The 24611-nt window shown below is 39.3% G+C and overlaps 1 long non-coding RNA gene across 1 annotated transcript; it reads left to right on the top strand.

The window, feature by feature from the left end:
* The first annotated feature begins 4878 nt into the window (after positions 1-4878).
* On the top strand, positions 4879-22691 carry LOC129143622 (uncharacterized). Its single transcript, XR_008547264.1, has 3 exons — positions 4879-4971; positions 5426-5547; positions 22198-22691. It is a non-coding gene; the product is annotated as an uncharacterized LOC129143622 (long non-coding RNA).
* Positions 22692-24611: the final 1920 nt, after the last annotated feature.

The raw sequence follows: 24611 nt of genomic DNA on the forward strand, positions 1-24611 counted from the left end.
CTAATTCTTATATTATTTGTGTCCCACTTTTTTTTTATTATTAAAAGGAGGAACTGAGCTGTGGCCTAGGGTTTTTTGTGTGGTGGATCGATGTGTGCTGCTTGTGGGCAAGACTCCACAGTGTGTCACCACTGAGTTGTTTCCACCTTCTTACATGTCTCAGTTTCTCTCTCCAGAGGTCTATGACCTCTGAGAGGGCTGCCAGGTGATCAGTCCTTATATGCATTTTCTGGATAAGCCATTTTTAAAATTAATTTTTGTTGGGGATTTCCCTGCAGGGCCACTGCATGGGGGATCAACTCCCCAGACACTGCCACAAGGCCCCCAGCCATCCAGGGGCACCTTTCGGCTGGGAGGAGCACATCCCCTTTCTCTTTGGATCTGAGAAAAACTCAGTCTCTCATTAACCTATGAAAACACCAGTTCAGTTCCTCACACAAACGTGCACAGAGAAACTGAATTAAGATTAATTTTGGGAGAAAAAGCAATAGAGAAGACCCTGTAGAATGCATCTCTGAACTAGAATTAGGATCCTTAACCAACACCTTCCTAGGAGAGAAAAGAAAAAAAAAAGAAAAACAGCCAATACTACTTCCTGTAAACTGTGTTCAGCCACCTGTAACTTTGTAGCTCTCACCCAACATTATACATGCTAAGGTCAAATCCTCTCATAGTGCAAATTCATCTCTGGTACCCCCAAAGCCAAAGAGGTCAGGTCATGCAATACAGGAAAACAGAGCTTTAGACCTAAAAGGAATCTACCCATGACTCTTGAAACTCCACAAAGAAAACAAAACACCCCAAAAGGGGGTGAGTAGCACCTTTGTTCTGAATTCTTTAAGGGGGTTCAAGTCATTAGAAGCCTTCTCTAGGTTTTTTGGTACTGCAGATGGCAAAGGGGGAAGAAGGTATAGGGCAGAAGAAAAGTAATCAAAGGAACAATTTTTTTTAAGACAGGAAGCAAACACAGAAACCAAACACATGGTTTTTTGTTTTCTCTCTCTTTTTTTTAAATTTTGCAGCTGCAAGGAATTTTAGCCAAATTAGAGAGACCTTGTTACCCATAATTTGGAATTCTCACTCAGATTTGACCAAGGCAGGTAGAGTTGTCAAATCCAATGGGGGAAAGCCTGGAACAAAACAACAATGAAAACCCCCAACAATATGATAATTGAGTGCTCTAATGGTAAGGAGAAATTAAGACCAGGTGGTTGTTAAACTTTAGCCAAGGCAAAACCGCAATTCAGCTTCTTACCTAGGGTTGGGTCTCAGGCTGAAGACTGTTTTCTACCACCCTAGAAGCAGGAAAAACTTGAACTTATCTTCCCTGCTGGGAGCAGGCTCAAACTCTAGCAAAGAGTTACCTGCCTTCCATCATCATGGAAACAAAAAATCTTGCCTTCCTTTTTGAAAGCAAGTAAAACTCAAAACAAACAAACAAACAAACAAAAAACCGGAAATGTACAGCAAAATAAACTTTAGCTCTCCACCAAATTCTGGGTGACCTTCTGGAGGGGTGCTCCCAGACCTCAGCAAATTGTCCTATTGGTTTGAGCTATAAAGTTAGCTCATGTTGGCATCAAGCACCAATAGGAAATTTGTCAAAGGTCAGGGACATCTCCACTCAGAAGCCATCCATGGTTACCAAATGTGAATCCTGAAAATTTGAGACATGTCTCAGTTAATTTAGAAAGTTTATTTTGCTAAGTTTGAGGATGTGCACCCATGACACGGCCTCAGGAGGTCCTGATGACATGTGCCCAAGGTGGTCATAGCACAGCTTGGCATTATACATTTTAGGGAGACATGAGACATCAATCAATGTATGTAAAATAAACATTGATTCAGTTTGAAAAGGAAAGGTGGGACAACTTGAAGTGGGGAGAAGTCTTCCAGGTCACAGGTAGGTGAGAGACAAATGGTTGCATTCTTTTGAGTTTCTGATTAGCCTCTCCAAAGGAGGCAATCAGATATGCATTTATTTCAGTGAGCAGAGAGGTGACTGAACAGAATGGGAGGCAGGTTTGCCCTAAGTAGATCCCAGCTTGACTTTTCCCTTTAGCTTAGTGATTTTGGGGGCCCAAGATATCTTCTTTTCACACTAGGCATATGATGAATAATGTAGTAACTCTGGAAACTAGATTCTCCCCTTTTCCCAGAGTTTGCTGGGTTTTTTTTTCTTTCTTTTTAAAATTTAAGTTGTTGTGGGTTGTCTCTGTGCCAGGATCAGCCTGAAGTGTAAACTTAAGGTCTCTCAGATCTTTTCTAGACCTGTCCTTTTTCCTGGGTATGTGCAGTGGCTTTATAATTTGGTTGCTTGGAATATCCTAGCTTTTAAATCCCTGGCTCCCAAAAGAGGAAAAAGAGAAAAATGAAGTGTGAGGGGAAAAAAAGACATTCTAGCCCTTTAAATCTTTTGGATGTTGCTTCAGCTGGAGGGGAGGGGCTTGCAACAATGGGGTGAGGGTGTGGCAGGTTGTAACAATGATTGCCCACCTCAGTGTCTGACCTCTGTGATCAGAAACGGCTATCAGTAATCAGAGCACAAGTTGCCAACATTTGGAGGACAGGATCCTCATTGTCTACCTGAGTTTCTGTGAACTGTGCAAGGTGCTCCTGGAACGTGTGCATGGATGCCTACCACAGTGCTTGGGGGTGGGTAATGGGTAGATACTGCCATGCTAATGTTTGAAATGCTTGTTCCCTGGTGCTGTAAAGAAATAGCACTTGAGGCTGGGCGCAGTGGCTCACGCCTCTAATCCCAGCACTTTGGGAGGCCAAGGCGGGTGGATCATGAATTTCAGGAGATCAAGACCATCCTGGCTAACACAGTGAAACCCCATCTCTACTAAAAAATACAAAAAAAATTAGCCAGGCATGGTGGCGGGCACCTGTAGCCCCAGCTACTCAGAAGGCTGAGGCAGGAGAATGCTGTGAACCTGGGAGGCGGAGCTTGCAGTGAGCTCAGATCGTGCCACTGTACTCCAGCCTGGGTGACAGAGTGAGACTGTCTCAAAAAAAGAAAGGAAGGAAGGAAGGAAGGAAGGAAAGAAAATAAAATAAAAAAAGAAAATAGCACTTGAACACAAATTTAATTTCCCCAGCAAGGCCATTTTCTTACTTTCTGCAGAAAGGGTACACTCACCAGCAGTTTTGCCATGAGAGTACACCGAACAAAGGAGACAGGGTCGTTTATAACCTGACACGTCCACCCTACTGCTGTGTCTGGTTTCCATTGGCTGGAACGGGACGTCACACTCTGTATTTGTCCTGATTGGCTAGCAACTTAGAACTTTTTAAAAGAGGCAAAGGCAGAGGAGAAGAAAGGAAGGAGGAAGTAACTTGTGGAATGCTAAGAAAGGTAAAAAACACCTTCAAATAAGGAAGAGGAACAGGCTATGACCTAATGCTTGCCTGGACCAGTATAAGCATGCCAAGGCAAATATTTAGGCTAAATTGTGGGAGCTAAGAATATAAAGTACATTGATTTCTTTATTATGTCTAGCAGATATTTAAGAATGTTAGCACAGGTCTTTGAATAAATTTTGCTTCTAAGAGAAGTTACTATTTATTCCTAATTAGACAGGGAGGAAAGTCTTTGAAGAGGAACCTCTACTTTACTTTTTATGCTAAGAACTGAAATGGATCAAAGTTAATGCCAATTTACAGTCCAAGCCTTACCTTGCAAGTTGCAAGCCTTCTTCTAAACTCCAGAGTTCCAAAACAGCTACATCAGGTAGATTCTGCCAGCACAGCAGTTGTCTAGATGGAGAGATTGATCCCTGCCATCTGCCCAGAATCCTCTCTCCTTCACTTTTGAAGGATAATTTTGCTGGATATAGAATTCTAGGCTGGAGTTTAAAATTTTTCAATTCCTTAAGTATTTCACTCCATTCTCTTCTTACTTGCATGATTTCTGAGCAAAGTTCAATGTAATTTTTATCCTTGTCCCTCTATAGGTAATGCATTGTTTTTCCTCTGGCTTCTTTCAGAAGTTTCTATTTTTCTTTGATGTTCTGCAGTTTGACTATGATATGCCTAGGTGTGGATATTTTGATATTTATCCTGCCTGTTGTTCTCTGAATTTCCTGGATCTGCATTTTGTTGTCTGTCATTAATTCTGGGAAATTCTCAGCCATTATTACTTTAAACATTTCTTCTGTTATTTTCTCTCTCTTTTCTTCTGGTATTCTCATTATGCATATGTTACAGCTTTTGTATTTATCTCATAGTTCTTAGATTTTGTGTTCTATTTTTTCATTCATTTTTCTTTCTGCATTTCAGTTTGGGAAGTTTGTATTGACATGTTCTCAAGGTCACTGATTTTTTTTCCTTGGCCATGTCCAGTCTACCCATAAGCCCATCAAACAAATTCTTCATTTCTGTTGGTGTTGTTTTTTATTTCTAGCATGTTGCTTCATTACTCATCTCTTCTTTCCTATTGTTCCCCTTTCCACTAGATTCCTTAGAATATTAATCATAGTTATATTACATTCTCAGTCTGATAATTCAAAATGTTGCATGCATCCATGTAAAGAGACCACCAAATGGGTTTTGTGTGAGCAATAAAGCTTTTTTAATCTCCTGGGTGCAGGCAGACTGAGTCCAAAAAAGGAGTTAGCAAAGGGAATAGGGGTGGGGCAGTTTTATAGGATTTGGGTAGGTAGTGGAAAATTACAGTTAAAGGGAGCTGTTCTCTTGCGGGCAGGGGCAGGGTCACAAGGTGCTTGGTGGGGAGTTCCTGAGATTCACTGTCCAGGAGAAGGAATGTTACAAGGTCAACTGATCAGTTAGGGTGGGGCAGGAACAAATCACAATGGTGGAATGTCATCAGTTAAGACAGGAACTATTTTCACTTCTTTTGTGGTTCTTCAGTTGCTTCAGGACAGCTAGATGTATATGTGCAGGTCACAGGGGATATGATGGCTTAGCTTGGGCTCAGATGCCTGACATTTTTGTCTTCTTATATTAGTAAGAAAAACAAAACAAAATAGTGGTGAAGTGTTGGGGTGGCAAAAATTTTGGGGGGTAATATGGAGAGATAATGGGCAATGTTTCTCAGGGCTGCTTTGAGCAGGATTAGGGGCAGTGTGGGAACCTAGAGTGGGAGAGATTAAACTGAAAAAAGATTTTGGAGTAAGGGGTGATATTGTGGGGTTGTTAGAAGGAGCATTTGTCATATAGAATGATTGGTGATGGCCTAGATGTGGTTTTGTATGAATTGAGAAACTAAACAGAAGACACAAGGTCCAAATAAGAGAAGGACAAAAACAGGTATTAAAGGACTAAGATTTGGGAGGACCCAGGACATCCAATTAGAGAGTGCCCAACAGGGTTCAGTGTAATTATTTGCTTGTGTTGCTGTAAAGGAATACCCAAGGTAATTTACAAAGAGAAGAGATTTATTTGGCTCATGGTTCCATAGGCTATACAAGAAGTGTGGCACCAGCATCTCCTTCTGAGGAACTCAGGAAGCTTCCAATTATGGCAGAAGGTGAGGGGAGAGCATGCACATCACATGGTGAGAGAGGAAGAGAGTGACAGAAGGTTGGTGCCAGACTCTTTTTAACAATCAGATCTTGTGTTAACTAATAGAGTAGAAGTCACCCATTACTACAAGGACAGCACCACGCTGTTCATGAGGGAATCTGCCCCCATGTCCCAAACACTTCCCACCAGGCACCACCTCTAATATTGTAGATCAACTGTCAACATGATATTTGGAGGGGACAAATATCCAAACTATATCAGAAAGCTTTCAGGTTTTTCCCATTGATTACAATGTTAGTTGTGTGCTTTTCACATATGATCTTTACAGTGTTGGAATGTTTCTTGAATACTTCTTGAGAATTTTTATCATGAATGCATGCTGAATTTTGTCAAAATTTTTTTCTATATCTATTGAGATAATCATGTGTTTTTAATCTTTCCTTTTGTTAATGTGGTGTATCAAGTTTATTGATTTGTGTGTGTTGAACCATCCTTGCATCCAAGGGATAAATCTCACTTGATAATGGTGTATGATTTTCTTAATGCGTTATTTAATTCAGTTTGCTAGTATTTTATTGAGGATTTTTGCATCCATGTTCATCAAGAATGTTGTCCTATAACTTCCTTTTCTTGTGATGTCTTTGTCTAGCTTTGGTATCAGGGTGATGCTAGCCTCATGAAATAAGTTTCTTCCTTTTTTTTTGGAAAAGTTTAAGAAGAATTGATATTAATTCTTCTCTGAATGTTTGGTACAATTTACCCATGAAGACTTCTGGTCCTGTGCTTTTCTTTTTTGGGAAGTTTTCGATTACTAGTTCAATCTCCTTATGCATTATTGATCTACTCAGGCTTTCTATTTCTTCTTGATTCAGATTTGATATGTTGTATGTTTTTAAGAATTCATCCATTTCTGATAGGTTATCCAATTTTTTGGAGTATAGTTGTTTATAATAGTCCCTTATGAAACTTATTTCTGAAGCATCCATTGTAGTGTCTCTGCTTTCATGTCCCATTTTATTTACTTGAGTTTTCTTTCCATTTTTCTTAGTCTAGTTAAGTCTTTGTTAATTTTATCTTTTCAAAAAACTAAGTCTTAGTTTTGTTGATTTTTAAATATTTTTCCCATTCTCCATTTGATTTATTTTTGTGCTAATTTTTTTTTATTTCTTTTCTTCTGGTAACTTTGGGCTTAGTTAGTTCTTCTTTTTTTAGTTCTTTGAGGTATAAAGTTAGGTTATTTGAGCTCTTTCTCCATATTAAGTGAAGGTATATGATACGGTTTTGCTGTGCCCCCACCCAAATCTCATCTTGAATTGTAGCTCCCACAATTCCCATGTGTTGTGGGAGGGACTGGGTGGGAGGTAATTGAATCATGGGGACGGGTCTTTCCTATGCTATTCTCATGATAGTGAATATATATCACAAGATCTGATGGTTTTATGAAGGGGAGTTTCCCGCACAAGCTTTCTTCCCTTGTCGGCCACCACTTGAGACATGGCTTTCACCTCCTGCGATGATTGTGAGGTCTCCCCAGCCATGTGGAACTGAGTCTATTAAACCTTTCTTCTGTAAATTGTCCAGTCTCAGATAGATCTTTATCAGCAGTGTGAAAACGGACTAATACAGTATATAATACTATAAATTTCTCTCTTAGTATTGCTTTTGCTGAGTCTCATGAATTTTGATAGGTTGTGTTTTTGTTTGTTTGTCTGAAGATATGCTTTTAAAATCCCTTTTGATTTCCTGTTTGACACAATGATTGTTCAAGAGTCTGTTGTTTAGTTTTCATGTATTTGTAAATTTTCCTTTTTTTAACTATTATTGATTTCTAGTTTCATTCTGTTGTGGTCAGAAAAAAATGCATGAAACAATTTTTATCTTAAATTTGTTAAGACTTGTTTTTTGACTTAACATGTGATCTATTCTGAAGGATGTTCTGTGTACACTTGAGAATGAATGTATATTCTTCTGCTGTTGGGTAGAATGTTTTCTATGTTTCTATTAGGTTCATTTGGCCTATATTGTTGTTCAAATCAGCTGTTTCTTTATTGGTTTTTCTGTCTGGATGTTTTATCCATTTATAAAATTAAGGGTATATTCAATATAATCCATAGGCTTTTAAAAATGTGGGGCATAGAAGTCCCCTGATATTACTGTATTGCTATTAATATCTCCCTTTAGATTTGTTGATATTTGCTCTGCATGTTCAGGTATTCTGATATTGAGTGCATCTACATTTAGAATTGTCATATCTTCCTGTTGTGTTGGCCCTTTTATCATTAGATAATGAATTTCTCTGTCTCTTGTGACAGTTTTTTTACTTAGGAGTCTATTTTGTCTAATATTAATATAGCTACCCCTGCTTTTTGTTGGTTACCATTTGCATGAAATATCTTTGTCCATTCCTTCACTTTAAGCCTATCTATGCTCTTAAATCTAGAGTCTTTTGTAGACAGCATATTGCTGGATGTTGCTATTGTTGTTTGATCCATTTGGCTACTCTATGCCTTTTGATTGAAGAGTTAAATCCACTTAAGTTTAAAGTGATTATTGATAGATGAAAACTTACTACAGCCATTTTGGCTTTTGCCTATTTTGCACTTATTGTATTCCTCTTTCTCTCTTCCTGGTTTCCTTTGTTGTTTGATGATTTTCTGTAATGTTTTGTTTAAATTCTTTTTTTTGTTTTTTTTTTGAGACGGTCTCACTCTGTCTCCCAGGCTGGAATGCAGTGGCATTATCTAACCTCTGCCTCCCAGGCTCAAGCAATTCTTGTGCCTCAGCCACCTGAGTAGCTGGGATAACAGGCGTGCACCACCACACCCAGCTGATTTTTTTTTCTGTATTTTTAGTAGAGATGGGGTTTTGCCATGTTGGCCAGGTTGGTCTTGAACTCCTGACCTCAAGTGATCTGCCTGTCTCAACCTCCCAAAGTGCTGGGATTACAGGCATGAGCCACTGCACCCAGCCTAAATTCTTTTGTTTAAACTTATATATCTATTAAGAGGTTTTTTTTTCTTTGTTGTTATCTCTAGGTTTGCATAAAATATCTTGTAGTTATAACCATTTATTTTAATTTGATAACAAGTTACCTTCAATTCTACATAAAAACTCTACACTTTTACTTCCTGCACCCACTTTATGTTCTTGTAGTCTGCATTTACTTTTTAAAATATTGTGTACATATTAACAAACTTTATTTTGACTTTCATATTATGGTTAAAATAGTTTATGCCTCATAATGTTACATTATTTTGTGTTTTTCTATGTATTTGCCAGTGAGATTTATGTTCTTATATGCTTTCACATTGCTGTTTAGCATGCTTTTATTTTTTATTTCAATTTGAGGAACTCCCTTAAGCATTTCCTGTAACACAGAGCTGGTGGTGATTAATTCCCTCAGTTTTTTTTCTTTTCTGGAAAGAGTTTATCTTTCCTTCATTAAAAAAAATTTTTTTTAATTTTTATTTTCTTTGTTTATATTTTTTGGGGGGAGGGGGTGGAGTCTCACTTTGTTGCCCAGGCTGGTGTGCAGTGGTGTGATCCCAGCTTATTGCAACCTCCACCTCCCAGGTTCAAGTGATTCTCCTGCCTTAGCCTCCCGAGTAGCTTGGATTACAGGCATTTAGTAGAGATGGGGTTTCACCATGTTGACCATGCTGGTCTCAAACTCCTGACCTCAAGTGATCCACCCGCCTCGGCCTCTCAAAGTTTTGGGACTACAGGCGTGAACCACTGCAACTGGCTTTGTTTCTTCTTTTAGAGACAGGGTCCCACTATGTTGTCCAGGCTGGTATTGAATTCCTGGGCTCAAGTGATCTGCCCACCTTGGCCTCCCAAAGGGCTGGGATTATAGGTATGAACCACTGCGCCTGGCCTCTCTTTCACTTTTAAGGATTAATTTTGCTAGGTATAGTATTCTTGGTTGGCAGGTTTTTTTTTTTTTCTTTCAGTACTTTGAGTATCTCATTCTACTCTCTTTCTGGGCTTTTAAGTGTTAACATGGTAAACTGAGACTCAACAAAATTTTAGAGTTTATTTGAGCAAACAGTGGTTCATGACTTGGGCATCTTCAAACCAGAAGTGGTTTGGGAGCTTGACTAAGAAAACAAAAGGAGGCCAGGCACAGTGGCTCATGCCTGTAATCCCATCACTTTGGGAGGCCGAGGCAGGTGGGTCACTAGGTCAGGAGATCGAGACCAGCCTGACTAACACAGTGAAACCCCGTCTCTACTAAAAAATACAAAAAATTAGCCAGGTGTGGTGGTGGGCACCTGTAGTCCCAACTACTCAGGAGGCTGAGGCAGAAGAATGGCGTGAACCTGGGAGGCAGAGCTTGCAGTGAGCTGAGATCATGCCACTCCACTCCAGCCTGGGTGACACAGCGAGACTCCATCAAAAAAAAAAAAAAGAAAGAAAGAAAACAAAAGGAGGAGGCTTTTACAGGACAAACACAGAAGTAAAGCAAAGAAAATATTTGATTAGTTACAGTTATACAGTTGCCTTATTTGATCTATCCTACTGGAAGTTTCCTAATTATATATTTGTTGGCTGCTTCTGATTGATTGAACTTAAGTTTTTTTTTCATATAGTCATGTACAAAAAATAGCTCAAGTTAAATTTTGCTTATGTTTGTAAATCAAGCAAAATTAAGGTCACTTATGAGGCCTAATTCACTTTGTTCTGCTCAGGAATTATTTGGGCCTTGTCTACACATAATTTGCTTTAACACAAGGTCTGCTGAGAAATATACTGATAGTCTTATGGGGGTTTCCTCACATGTGATACGTTGCTTTTCTCTTGTTGAAAAAAATTCTCTCTTTTGTTTCTGACTTGTGAAAATGTAATTATAATGTGCTTTGATATAGACCTCTTTATGTTCAACCTATTGAGGTATTTTGGATTTCTTGAATATGAATATCTATTTTCTTCACCAGATTTGGGAAGTTTTCCATCATTATTTCTTTAGATTATCTTTCTGCTCTTTTCTCATTCCTTTCTCCTTCTCTGACTCTCATAATGTATTTATTGGTTGTCTTGACAGTGTCTCATATATCCTGTAGGCTTTCTCCACTTTTTTTCAGTCTTTTTTCTTTTTGTTTCTCTGACTGGATAATTTCAAGTGACCTGTCTTCTAGTTTGCTGATTTGTGCTTCTGCTTGATATAGTCTGTTGTTGAAGTTCTCTATTGTATTTTACATTTTATTAATCATAATTCTTTAGCTCCAGAATTTGTTTGGTTTTTATGATTTTGATCTCTTTCTTGAACTTATTGTTTTGTTCATGCATTGTTTTCTTGATTTTGTTGAGTTACCTGTGTTCTTTTATAGCTTAGTGAGCTTTAAAAAAAAAACAGTCATTTGAATTCTTTGTCAGGTAATTAATAGGTCTCTATTTCTTTTGGGTTTGTTACTGAAAATGTACGTGTTTCACTGGTGGTGAAACATTTTTCCTATTTTTTGTGTTTATTGTAGCCTTGCTTTGGTATCGGCACATTTAAAGAAGTGGTTACCTCTTTCAGAATTAATGGATTGGCTTCAGTTGGGAAAGCTGCACTCACCTGTTGGTGAGCATGAGGACATCAACTGGATGAAGTATATGGCTGAACCAAGTCTGAGGACAGGGGGGGATGCCAATTCTGAGGACATATGGAATATTGTTTTGAGGGCATCTGGGATTGCTCATTCTGGGGGTGTATGATAGCACCAGTTTCAGATTTACATGGTAGTACCAATTTGGGGGAAGGGGCACGGCAGCACGGAGTCCAGGGGACACATCAGCACTGGATTTTGTGGGCATGAAGTAGCACTGGGTCTGGGATGCCCAGGGATGGTGGCACAATGGTTGATAAAGGAAGGAATAAAGTGGCTTCAGTTCCAGGGGGCATAGATTTGTGGGCTCTGCTCAGTACTGGTTACAGTGCATGGATGGGAGTGCTAGGTCCTGAGTGTGAGTGTATGCAAAGTGGCACCAGGTTCAGGACACAGGTGCACTCATGGTGGCATGGCATGGGCTCTGGATGGCTCTGTCAGCTGGAATCCATGTCTGTAAAGACTGGGGATCCTCAATAGTATGGAGTGTCACTGTGGTCTTCAGTGATGAAAGCTGCTGGGGTTTTCCTTCTCTCCTTTTCCTCCACAGGGCAAAATTGTGGCTAAAGAGTTTCCTCTTGGCTCTGAGCTATGCCAGCCTAGAAGATGGGGGATGGGGTGAAGGTAAAATGGTTTTTCATGTTTCCTCTGTTTTTATGCTCCACTGGCTTACTACATTTTCTTAACTATACTCTGGAGCTCTCACAGAGCTATTTTCATCCCTGGATTGCCAAATTATTGTTTTTATGGGTATTATGGGAGTTCCCCCTAGTTAACCATCTTGCTAATTGTTTTATGGGTATTATGGGCGCTCCCCCTAGTTAGCCATCTTGCTAATGTCGCTCCCTTACACTGAATTTTTTTAAAAGACAGGGTTGGCTGGGCGCACTGGCTCACGCCTGTAATCCCAGCACTTTGGGAGGCCAAGGCGGGCAGATCACCTGAGGTCAGGAGTTCGAGACCAGCCTGGCCTATATGGTGAAACCCTGTCTCTACTAAAAATACAAAAATTAGCCGGGCATGGTGGCATGTGCCTGTATTCCAGCTACTCAGGAGGCTGAGGCAGAAGAATCGCTTGAACCCAGGAGGTGGAGGTTGCAGTGAACTGAGATCACGCCACTGCACTCCAGCCTGAGCGACAGAGCGAGACTCCATCTCAAAAACAAAACAAAACAAAACAAAAAAAACAGGGTCTTGCCCTCTTGCACAGGCTGGTGTTCAGAGGCATGATCATGGTTCACTGCAGCCTTGACCTCTTGGGCTCAAGTGATCAGCCTCCCAAGTAACTAGGACTCCAGGTGTGTGCCACTACATTTGGCTATTAAAAAAAAATAGAGATGGGTTCTTGTTATGTTGCCCAAGCTGATCTTGAACTCTTGGCCTCAAGCAATACTCCCACCTTGGCCTCCCAAAGTTCTAGGATTACAGGCATGAGTCACTGTGCCTGGCCTGAATTGATTTTAAATATTAAATGGAACTGCCATGCTACATCGTTTTACTGTCAACTGGGTTTTACAGGGAACCATGTTTCCCAGAATCCTGTTCCATGTATACTTCTGAGTGAGAGTCAGTCCAAAGTGAAATTGCATAAGATTCAAGAGATGAAAGTGAAGCAGCATATATTACTCTTTAAAGGCTGACATTGGTTAGCAATTAAGATTTATGTGCAGGCCGGGCATGGTGGCTCATGTCTGTGATCCCAGCACTTTGGGAGGCCGAGGTGGGAGGATAATGAGGTCAGGAGTTTGAGACCAGCTTGACCAACATGGTGAAACCTCATCTCTACTAAAAACACAAAAATTAGCCAGGCCTGGTGGCACGCACCTGTAATCCCAGCTACTCAGGAGGCTGAGGCAGGAGAATAGCTTGAACCTGGGAGGCAGAGTTTGCAGTGAGCTGAGATCACACCACTGCACTCCAGCCTGGGCGAGAGAGCAAGACTCGTCTCAAAAAAAAAAAAAAAAAAAAAAATTCAAGTTCAGACCTGTTGAGGGGATTCCAATTTGTCATTTTCCTACTCTGCATCCAGCTCTCCTTCCTGACAGTCAGTCATGCCGACCAACACTGGCCTTAGGCCCAACACCAGATGCTTTGCTGCAAATCACAAAGGTAGAAATCACAAAAATTAGCTACCTTCCATGGAATTCTATGTTAGTCTCCACTCCCTCCCCATCAGTTCCCATCCAGCAGCTGGACACGCTTACTTTCTAGAGTTTTCTGTAAGCTCTGACTTATTCACTCTTACCAGTACTGATTAGTGACTTTTCTCTGATCTTCAGCTCTATTTTTTAGATTTTTTTACTTCTTCAATTCCTCCCACAATTGTGTAAGATCTATTTCTTGTATTACATTTTAAAATGGAATATTATTAAGAGCAGTCTTAGATTTACAGAAAAACTGTATAGAAAGCACAAGTTGTCATATACCCTCTCTTCTCTTCCCCACTTGCAGTTTCTTCTATTATTAATACCTTGCTTTAGTGTGGTACATTTGTTACAACTGATGAACCAAAAATAATACATCATTATTAATTAAAGTCCATAGTTAACATTTGGTTTCATGTTTTGTTTTGTACAGCTGTATGGTCTTTGACAAATGCATAATGTCATGTATCCACCATGACCTATATAATACATTTTTTATTGCATAGTACTCATGGTGGTTCTTTTATTTCATGCCTTTGGTGTTATATTTAAAAAGTCATCACCATATACAAGGTCATCTGGCTTTCTTCCTATGTTATCTTCTAGGAGTCTTACAGTTCTGCATTTAGATTTTGGTCTGTAACCCATTTTGTTTAATTTATTGCCAAGTATTTTATTCTATTCGATATTTTAAAATTTATTTATATAAATGTATGGGGTACAAGTGTAATTTTGTTACACACAAGTCAGAGCTTTAGGTTTTCCATCACCCGAATAACATATATTGTACCCATTAGGTAATCTCTCATATTTGATGCTATTTGATGGAATAAATTTTCTTGATTTTATTTTTGGATGTTCATTGCTGATATATGGAAATACGATTAATTGATTTTTGTATATTGATCTTATATATGAAACCCTGATAAACTTGTTTATTACTTCTAATCATGGTTTTTGAAGATTCTTAAGGATTGCTACACTGGCAAACATGTCATCTATGAGTAAAGATAGTTTTATTTCTTACTTTATAATCTGAGTTTGATGCATTTAATCCTTTCTTCCCTCTTTCCTCTCTCTTTGTCCTTCCTTCTCTCCATTATTTCCTCTCTTCCTTCTTTTCTTTCCCTGATTGTACTGGCTAGAATATTTATTATATGTTGAATACAAGCAGCAAAAGCAAACATCCTTGCCTTTTTAGTGATTTTAGGGGAAAATCATGCAGTCTTTCATAATTAAGTATGGTGTCAGCTGTACATTTTTCATATCTGCCCTTTATCAAGTTAATATTCTCTTCTATTCTTAGTTTTCTGAGAAATTTATGAATGGGTATTCGATTTTGTCAAATGCTGTTTTTTGTTTTGTTTTGTTTGTTTGTTTTTTGAGACAGAGTCTTGCTCTGTCATCCATACTGGAGTGCGGTGGCACCATCTTGGCTCACTGCAACCTCTGCCTCCTGGATTCAAGTGATTCTCTTGCCTCAGCCTCCCAAGTAGCTGGGAATACAGGTGCACACCACCATGCCTGGCTAATTTTTGTATTTTTAGTAGAGACGGGGTTTCACCATGTTGTCCAGGCTGGTCTTGAACTCCTAACCGCAGGTGATCTGCCCACCTTGGCCTTCCAAAGTGCTGAAAAACAGCAAAGGGCTGCGCCCAGCCCAAATGCTGTTTTTGTGTCTATTGAGATGATCATGGTTTTTAGCCTTTATTCTATTTCATATCATATTGAATTAATTGATATTTGGATGTTAAACCAACTTTGAATTCCTTGGATAAATTCTACTTGGTCATGGTGTAAAATCTTTTTATATATTGCTGAATTTGTTTTGCTAATATTTTTAAGTCTTTTTGTGTATATATCATGAGGCATATTGTTTGTGGTTTTCTTTTACTGTAATATCTTTGTCTAGATTGTGTATTATTTCTTCTTTAAATGTTTTGTAGAATTCACCAGTGAAGCCATCTAAGCATGGACTTTTCTTTATTGGAAAATTTCAAATTAATAATTAAATCTCCTAACCTGGGCAATAGAGTGAGACCGCATCTGTACAAAAACTATTTTTTAAAAAGCTGGGCATGGTGGCACATGCCTGTAGTCCCAGCCACTCAGAGGCTGAGGTGGGAGGATCATTTGATAGTGCCACTGTGCTCTGGCTTGGGCAAAAGAGGGAGACCCTGTCTCAAAGAAATTAATAATAATTAAGTGTCTTTACTTGTTATTAATCTTTTCAGATGTTTTGTTTCTTCTTGAGTGAGTTTTGGTAATTTGTGTCTTTCCAGGAATTTGTCTATGTAACATAAAGTGTCCAATTTGTTGATATTGAATAAGGTCAGTAATGATGACCCATCTTTTATTTCTGATTTTGGTAATTTGTTCTTTTTTTTTTCTTGGTAACTGTAGCTAAGGATTTGCTAATTTTGTTGATCTTTTCAAAGAACAAACTTTTGGCTCCATTGTTTTTCTGTATTACTTTTCTGTTTTCTATTTCATTGACTCTTTATGATTTCCTTCTCTCTGCTTGATCTGGGTTTAGTTTAGTATCCTTTTTCTAATTTCTTAAGGTGAAAACTTAGATTATTTATTTGAGACTTTTCTTCTTTTATGAGTGTTTAGCGCTCCTCCTAAACACTGCTTTAGCTGCATCCCATAATTTTTTATCAATTTTGTTTATTTTAAATTCAGTTTTAAAAATATTTTTTTTGATACAGGGTCTCACTTTGTTGCCCAGGCTGAAGTGCAGTGGCGTGATCATGGCTCACTGTAGTCTCAACCTCCTGTGCTCAAGCAATCCTCAGACCTCAGCCTCTTGAGTAGCTGGGACCACAGGCATGTGCCGCCATGCCCAGCTAATTTTTTGACTTTTTATATAGGAGAGGTATCACTATGTTGCCTAGGCTGTTCTCAAACTCCTGGGCTCAAGCAATTCTTCTGCCTTGGCCTCCCAAAGTGTTGGGATTACAAATGTGAGCCACCATGCCTGACTAGTTCAAAATATTTTAAAACTTACCTTGTAATTTCTTCTTTGAACCATGGGTCATTTGGAAATCTATTCTTTAATTTCCAAATCTTTGTGCTTTTTCAAGGTTTTTTTTGTTGTATATCTTTAGTTTAATATCTTTTCATTTAACTTTAAATTAAATTAATTAAACAAATATCTTTAATTTAATTCTGCTGTGGTCAGAAAACATATCTGTTTTGGTTTCAATCTTTTAAGATTTATTTAGATCAATTTTGTGGCCCAGCATATGGTCTATCCTGAACACTGTTCCATGTGTATTTGAAAAGACTATGTATTCTGCACTTGTGGGGTGATTTTCTATAAATGTCAATTAGGTTGACTAGTCCATGGAATTGTTTAAATCTTCTACAATCATGATTTTCTGTCTAGTTGTTCTATCAATTACTGAAAGAGGAGTATTAAAACCTTTGTATTAGTTTATTCTTGCACTGCTATAAGGAAATACCTGAGACTAGGTCATTTATAAAGAAAAGAGGTTTAATTGGCTGACAGTTCTGCAGGCTGTACATGAAGCATAGCAGCTTCTGCTTCTGGAGAGGCCTCAGGAAGCTTCCAATCATGATGGAAGGCAAAGTGAGAACAAGGCATCTCACAGAGTGGGAGCAAGAATAAGAGAGTGAGCAACATGGGAGGTATTACACACTTTTAAACAACCAGATTTCATGAGAACTCATTACTATCACAATAACAGCACCAAGGGGATGATGCTAAACCATTCATGAGAAACTCACTCTCATGATCCCACCAGGCCCCACCTCCAACACTGGGGAATACAACTGAACATGAGATTTGGTGAGGACACAGATCCAAACCACAAACCATATCAACCTCCAACTATTATTCTTGCGTTTTCTTTTTCTTCTTTCTTTCCCTTTCCTTTCTTTTTTTTCTCTTTCTTTCTTTCTTTCTTTCTTTCTTTCTTTCTTTCTACTGTCTTTCTTTCTTTCTGAGGCAGGGTCTGGCTCTGTCACTCAGGCAGGAGTGCAGTGGTATGATCTTGGCTCATTGCAACCTCTGCCTCCCAGGCTCAAACCATCTTCTCACCTCAGCCTCCCAAGTAGCTAGGACTACAGGAACATGCCACTGTGCCCAGCTAATTTTTATATATTTTGTAAAGATAGGGTTTTGCCATGTTGCCCAGGCTGATCTCAAACTCCTGAGCTCAAGCGATCCTCCTGCCTCGGCCTCCCAGAGTGCTGGGATTCCAGGCATGAGCTACTGTACCTGGCCTGGGGAATTTTAAGGAGTTAGATGTGGGGCTGGAAGGTATGCAAATATATGCAGGGAGAAACTCTAGATGCGCCAGCATTCTCAACTGATTTTGTATTTTTTGTAGACTCAGAGTTTCGCCAGGCTGGTCTTGAACTCCTGAGCTCAAGTTATCTGCCCGCCTCGGTCTCCCAAAGTGCTGGAATTACAGGCGTGAGCCACTGCACCTGGCCTACTGTTGCATTTTCTCCCTCTCCTTTCAGTTCTGCCAGTTTTTGCTTCATGTGTTTTGGGGCCCTTTTGTTATATTTATAATTGTTACATCTTCCTGATGCGTTGATCATTTTATCATTATGAAATATCCCTTTTTGTCTCAAGTATTATTTCATCTCTTAAAGTCTATTTTGTCTGATAAGGCCATTCAGCCCTCTTTTCCCATCCTTTTACATCCAACCTATTGTGTGTAAGATGCGTCACTTGTGGGTTTTTTGTTTTGTTTGTTTGTTTAATCCAGTCCAACAACCTGTGTTCTTTGAATGTGATGTTTAGCCTACTTATATTTAATATAATTATTGATATGGCAGGATTTATGTCTGTCATTTTGCTATTTTCTTTCTGTATTTTGTTCTATTTCTATTTTTGTTGTTGTTTGTTCCTCCATTACTGCCTTCTTTTGTGTTAAATATTTTATGTGTATTATGTTAATTTCTCTGTTGATTTTTTACTATATCTTTGAGTTTTTTTTTAGTTGTTGTTCAAGTGCTTACAATGTGTATCTCAACTTCTCACAATATGTATTTGAGTGATGCTAATTTAATTCTGGAAGTCATACAGTACCTGGCATTTTCAGATTGCTTCTTTTACTTAGCAGCATGTTTTCAAGTTTTTTTCCATGTCTTCTTTGGTGGCTTGATATCTCATTTCTTTTTATCACTGAATAGTAAGAACATCTTGGTTGCTTTCCACTTTTGGCAGCTATTAATAAAGCTGTTATAAAAATTTGAGTGCAGATTTTGTGTGGACACAAGTCCAATTCATTTGGGTAAATACCAAGAGGCACAACTGCTGTATCATATGGCAAAACTTTACTTAGTTTTTTGTTGTTGTTGTTTTTCGTTTGTTTTTTAAATCAAACTGACAAACTGTCCTCTGGAGGGGCTATACCATTTTGCATTCCCATTAGCAGTGAATGAGAGTTCCTGTTGCACCATATCCTCATCAGCATTTGGTGTTGTCAGTGTTTGGATTTTGGCCGTTTTAGTAGCTATGCAGTGATATCTTATTATTTATAATTTTGACTTACAATTCCCCAATGGCATATCATGTTCAACAAGTTTTTATATGTTTACTTGTCATCTGTATGTCTTCTTTAGTGAACTGTTTGTTTAGATTTTTTTTTGTTCATTTTAAAATTGATTGTTTTCTTATTGTTGATTTGTAATAGTTTTTTTTTGTATGTTTTGGACAACAGTCTTTTATCAGATATGTCTTTTGTAAATATTTTCTCCCAGTCTGTGGCTTCTTTTTACTCTCTTAACAGTGCCAAGAAGTTTTTAATTCTACTTTATCATTTTTTAAATTTGTTAATTTTTTCCATCATGGATCATGCTTTTGGTGTCGTATCTAAAAAGTCATTGCTGAGAGCAAGGCCACGTAGATTTTTTTCTATGTTATCTTCCAGGAGTTTTACAGTCTTATACTTTACATTTAGGTCAATGATCTCTTTCGAGTTGATTTTTGTGAAAGGTGTAAGGTCTGTGTCTAGATTCATTTTTTTTGGCATGTGGATCTGCAGTGTTCCAGCACCATTTGTTGAAAAGACTATCATTTCTCCATTGAATAGCATTTGCCCCCTTCTCTATGACCAGTTGACTGTATTTTTGTGTTTTTTATGGGTCTATTTTGGGGCTTTCATTTTCGTTCCATTAATTTATTTGTCTATTCTTTCGCCAGGACCACACTGTCTTGATTACTGTAGCTTTATAGTAACTCTTGAGGTTGAGTAGTGTTAGTTTGTTCTTTCTTCTTCATCTTCTCCTTCTTCTTCTTCTCTTCTTCTTCTCCTCCTCCTCCTCCTTCTCCTTATCCTTCTCCTTCTCCTTCCTCTTCTCCTTCTTCTCCTTCCTCTTCTCCTTCTTCTCCTTCTTCCTCTTCTTCTTCTGTATTACGTTGGTTATTCTGGGTCTTTTGCCTTTTCATGTAAACTTTAGAATCAATTTGTTGCTATCCACAAAATAACATCCGTGATTTTGATCAGGATTGTGGTAAATCTCTAGATTGAATTGGAAATAACTGAAATCTTAACAATATTGAAGTTTCTATCCATGAATATGTAATATCTCTCTACTTAGATATTCTTTGATTTATTTTACCAGGGTTCTGTAGTGTTCCTCATATAGATCTTGCACATATTTTGTTAGATTCATACCTAAATCTACCTTTCTTTCTCTGTTTTTTGGGAGTTGTCCTCATGTAAATGGTATATGTATTTTTATTTAAAAACTTATCCATCTTGGATAACTGAAACTATATCCATTGAGGGATTGTGTTTTAAATTTCAGATTGCAATTGTTCATTGCTGGTATACAGGAAAACAATTTTTGCATGTTAACCTGTATCCTGCAACTTGATGTACCTATTTATTAGTTCTAGAAAAACTTCATTTTTTTATTTTAATTGTCTGTAATTCTACTTCAATTCTATATTCTATCTCTTGGCTAAAATAGTAATCTAATGAATTTCTACAAACTCAATCACTTCTGTTTGTTTCTCAGTCATTTAGGGGCTTCTTGCCCTCCCCTGTTTCTCCCTAGGTTGGCATGCACATATTAGGTGTTAGTGCACTGTTGTGCCAGATCTGTAAGGTGCCTAGCTGGTGGCTCCTTCACTATATTGGCATTGGCTGCTGAGATCTGCACATTCACATGTGTAGCTAAGTCCCAACCTTTGGAGACTGGAGGGGGTGAGTCCTGGGCCCTCTCTGCTGAGGCCACCATGTTGCCAATTCTACACTGTTGCTGCCACCACTTGCTGGCTGAGCTTGGTGGACGGGTACTGTGATCTTGTTTTCTTTTCTGGGCCCCACCCAGGAAAAGAACACTGGTATCCTTGCTCTCAGTTTCTCCAAATTGTATGGAGATTGTTAGCCACCTTCAACGGTTATTGTGGGGGAATGGATCTGGACAAAGGCCACTTTCTCAGGGACACATGGCAAGCTAAGCTCTCTAGTTTCCCGTCCAACTTGCTCTATATTTAGTATTTTTAGTATAAGTTTAGGCCTAGATTCCTTGAAGTTTTTGAAACTCTAAATCCTGTTTTTTCCTCAAAAAGCATGGTTCTTGCCAATCAAAAGATTTTTGCCTCTGCCATTAGTTTTAAGAGTCTATTCCAAGATTTTGAGTCTATTTTAGAAAGTCAGAAGCCAGTATTTGATTTTAATTCCTTGGATTGCTAGTATAAAGTTTCTTTTCTTTACATTTTGCTAGTAATTTTTAAAAATGGGAATGAGTGTTTAATTATAATCATGATTTTTCTTCTTTAAAATAGTTACAGTGATGGATTTTTCACTGTTGAGCCATCAGTATTTTCCTGGAGAAACCCCTATATATATAGAAAGAATTTTGATCGCAATTTGCTTATAGTTTATTTAGAGTTTTTACATCTACATTTGTTATTAACAGTAGTCTAAATTTTCCTTTCTCATAATATACTTGTCTGGTTTTGACATCAGTGCTTTGCCAGCATGATAGATAGTTGGGTGGCTTTCTATTCTTTCTATACTCTAGAATAGTTTGGAGTACTTGGAATGATCTGCTGTTTTACATTTTGCAGAACTATTCTTGGTGGCAAAAAGTGCCCATTGCTCACAATACCCATTTTATCCTTTAAATGTATATGTGTGTAGTATTTTAATTAGAGAGACAGAGGGCAAGACAGAGACAGAGAGAGAGAGCGAGAGAGAGAGTATGTGTGTGTGTGTGTGTTCTTTTTCAAAAACTTCATTATATCAGGGCTTTCTTATAGCCGGAGTCACAAGTCCACTTGAAGAGGCAGTTTGTAGAGTGGTTAAGAGCCCAGGTACTGGCGTCAGATGCTTGCAGTTGAATCCTGGTAACCTCATCCCTTCGCTCCTCTGAGCATTTTTTTCTTCAGCATCCTCCCTCCTGCTTACCCTTCTCTTCTAGCTTTCTCCTTTCCAGAACTGTGGTCCTCTCTTGTCCACTGAAAGCATTTCTCCCACTCGCTTCATGATGTGAGCTTTCCTGGGTGAAGTTAATTTCTTTATCTTCATTTTACTTGGGCTCAGGAGAGAGGATTAAGTGTGTTTCAAACAGCTAAATTTTCTCTCCTGCTTTACCTTTTCTAATTTTTAGTTTCATCCTCCAGCTTCCTTTCATTTGAGGTATGTCCATGATAAACAACATATGGTTGGGTATTTTTAAAACCCAAAGTGAGATTCTGTTAATAGACACATTTTACCCATTTCCATTTAACACAGACTTATCCATCTTTGAGTTTTCTATCTATCGTGCTTTCTTATTATTTTCTTCCATTTCATGCTGCTGTTGAATTGATTGAGTTTTCCCCTTCATGTTTTTCTTCTAATGTTTTAGGAGTTGTGGCAGAGGCTGCTGATTGCCTCCCCAAAATCCACGTTCACTTCTACCTTAGAAATGGAACCTAGATGTAGAGGACATTGTTCTGTTCATCAACATTCTTGTTCTCTTTTCCTTTTTGGCAGGTGGGAAGATTGTATTTCCCTTCTCCTTGAGGTTAGACACAGTTACATGGCTAGTTGAGCCAACAGAAGAGGAGCCGAAGTGAAATATGACACTTCCAAGTGAAAGACTATAACTGCTGATGCTTTTCTCTCATCCCTGCCAAGAGCACAATCACAGAGGTTCATATCCATATGAAGGCAGTATCAGAGTGGAGGAGCTTGGAATGCTGAGCAAACACACGGAGGAACGCTGCTGTGGTGCATTACATGGACTCCAGCAGGCTTCGCATGAGTGACAAATACACTTGTCAAGCCACTGAGATTAGGCAGTTTGTCCTGCAGCACAATCTAGCCTATTTGGATGTATCTGAGTTTAGTCATGGTAGCATTATGCATCCTTGTAGCTGGGAGGGTCAAGTAACAGTTCTAGCAAACAAAATATAAATTGAGGTGACTGGGCAAGTTAGCCTTCTAGGAAAAGCCTTTTAAAGAAATAAATTCAGCTGGCATGAGCAGTTTCTCTTTTTGTCCTTCATTTTCTTGCCTGGAATGTAGACATGATGGCTGGAACTGTAGGAGTTATCTTGACAGCATGAGGACTAGGGTCCCATCCAATGGTGCAGTGTGGACAGAGGAAAGGAGATGGGACCCTGCTGACATCATGGAGCTGCCATACTTTGGACTTCCCACATCTGGGATTCATTTACGGGAGAGGAAAACAAACTTTTGTGTTGTTTAACCCACTGTTTTTCAAGTTTCTATTCCTAACAGCCCAGTGCAATTTTTAACTGTTATGGAAGGTACAGAAGTAATTTTAATTCTTCCAGTATTTATACTATTAGTTTTTCATATTTTTATTGTGGAAACTTTCAAACATATCCAAAAATACAGACAGTAGTCATCATCCAGCTTCAGCAATGATCAACTCATAGCCAATCATGCTCCACTCACATCCTCCACTTTCTCCTCCTGGGTTGATATCTATATATATATTACATATTTTATATATATATATATGTGTGTGTGTGTGTATATATATATATATAGAGAGAGAGAGAGAGAGAGACTAGAGACAGGGTCTCACAATGCTGCCCAGGCTGGTCTTGAACCCCTGGGCTCAAGCAATCCTCCCACCTTGGCCTCCCAAAGTCCTGGGATTACAGGCGTGAGCCACTGCTCCCAACCCTGGGTTGATTCTTGCAACTGGTTCTGCTGCTGTTATGGGTGACATGTTGTTTATCCTCAATCCACCTCTGAGAAATGGACCTCTCTGTGCCCCACCCCTTGACCTAAACTCACCTTCTGCAATGCCCATGGTCCCTGCCTTGGCCTCAGGTGGCAAGGTCTTTATAGTCTGTGGCTTCCTGTCTCTATCTCAGGCCTCTTTGCCACCACCAGTCCTCTTGGCACTTCTTGCCTCCCCCATCTGGGGATCCCAGGGATCTTGGCTACTTACATGCTCCATAGGGAAGTGTACAGGACTCAGTGGGAGCTGTCCCCAGACCCATCACTTAGGCATCTCCCTTGGCTTCTGCTTCCTTTCATCTCTGAGCTATGCAGTCTCCCCAGGTTATATTCTCAGATCTCCCTTTGCCTATTGGGGTGACACAAGGGAAAGAGATGGAGGGCAGGGGCAGGCAGCAGGCTGCAGCAGTACCTCAGCCTCCTCACACTCTTTCTCAGGGTCATGCATGGGCTTTTCTTTTGTCTCTTCTTGTGTAGCTGGAAATTTCTCTGCCCTCTACACCATCCCCCACCTCCTGCCACCCTCTGCATATGGAGGCTTACCAATAGGCTGCTAACACCTCCCGGTTTTCCCAGGACAGTCATGGTTTGCACTTGGTATTTCCAATGTATTTATCAGGAGTGCCCCTTTCACTCTCAAAATCTATGGTCACCTTTTTAAAGGTAAAACTCTATGCGAAGTTATTTGTTGACACTTGATATGAAAGCACAGCTTTGAGAGTGCCCAGGAAACATTTTTTCTTTCAACTCACTGTAGCTCTTCTACATAAGTGCCTGCTTCCACTAACTTGTGGACTTGAGCAAACTCAATTTTTTGAAACAAAGCTGATCGACTTTTTCACACTAAGCATTTCCACCCTGGCAGGGTGGGGATGGAGTAGGGTGGTGCCCTCCTGTAACATAGGTGTATGTGTGGTCAGCGGGATGCTGGTCAGTCCACTCAAACTGCCTGGCATGGCATGGCGGTGGCTGTGGTCATCTCATTTTGGATTTAGCACGTGGGACACAAAGAAGCAGAAGACAAGGCTCTGGAGACCCTGGGGCTGTGTGGTCAGAGCTGAGGTTGGTGATGTATCAGGTGGGAGGCTTGAAAGCATAGGGTGGGCACCCTGGGGACAAAGAGATGAGATGCCATCTGGGAATCCTTTCCCAGTGGTGGAAGAGAACTGCAGGGGATGGGCCCTCACTTA

This window comes from Pan troglodytes, chromosome 2 (assembly GCF_028858775.2).
Source record: "Pan troglodytes isolate AG18354 chromosome 2, NHGRI_mPanTro3-v2.0_pri, whole genome shotgun sequence".
NCBI classification, from domain to species: Eukaryota; Metazoa; Chordata; class Mammalia; order Primates; family Hominidae; genus Pan; species Pan troglodytes.